Genomic DNA, 479 nt, shown 5'->3' with positions numbered 1-479 from the left:
ACAGAAGTTTCTTTGCAGATGATGTGTTGTCCGCAGGCTGGATCTTGGGTGTCCTGCAGACTCATTCTCATCTGGTAATCACACTGATCAAAGGTCAAACTAAACTGTTTTTAGGTTTGTATTTGAACCTATATAACATTGCTATTTAAAATGTTTCCCTGCAGCCCTCCTTCATGACCTACCAGGCACAGCAGGTGGTACTAGCACTGTCAGACATGCAGGGGGCGCCTCTGAGTCCAACACAGGCAGTTCTGCTGTTCCAGCGCTGTCACCTCCTGCTGCTGTGTCTGCAGCACAGCAGTCTGCTGGCTCAGCACCTAACATCACGTCTGAGCGAGGAATTCAGGTTTGTTGTCTGATTATTTCAGGACAACTTTAACAAGCATATTATTATATCATTTAAGAAATTCTAATGAAACATCTCCTGGTTGTTCTTTCTTTAACATTCCAAAAACAAAAAATTAGTCTTTAAAACTGGG

The 479-nt window shown here is 43.0% G+C and overlaps 1 long non-coding RNA gene across 1 annotated transcript; it reads left to right on the top strand.

Annotated features, from left to right (window-relative positions):
- On the top strand, positions 1-479 carry LOC112486723 (uncharacterized). Its single transcript, XR_003049199.1, has 2 exons — positions 1-74; positions 165-479. It is a non-coding gene; the product is annotated as an uncharacterized LOC112486723 (long non-coding RNA).

This window comes from Cynoglossus semilaevis, unplaced genomic scaffold (genome assembly GCF_000523025.1).
Source record: "Cynoglossus semilaevis isolate Cse_v1.0 unplaced genomic scaffold, Cse_v1.0 C18792827, whole genome shotgun sequence".
Lineage (NCBI taxonomy): Eukaryota > Metazoa > Chordata > Actinopteri > Pleuronectiformes > Cynoglossidae > Cynoglossus > Cynoglossus semilaevis.
The sequence above is the reverse complement of the archived record's forward strand: the minus strand, read 5'-3'. Positions and strand labels throughout refer to the sequence as shown.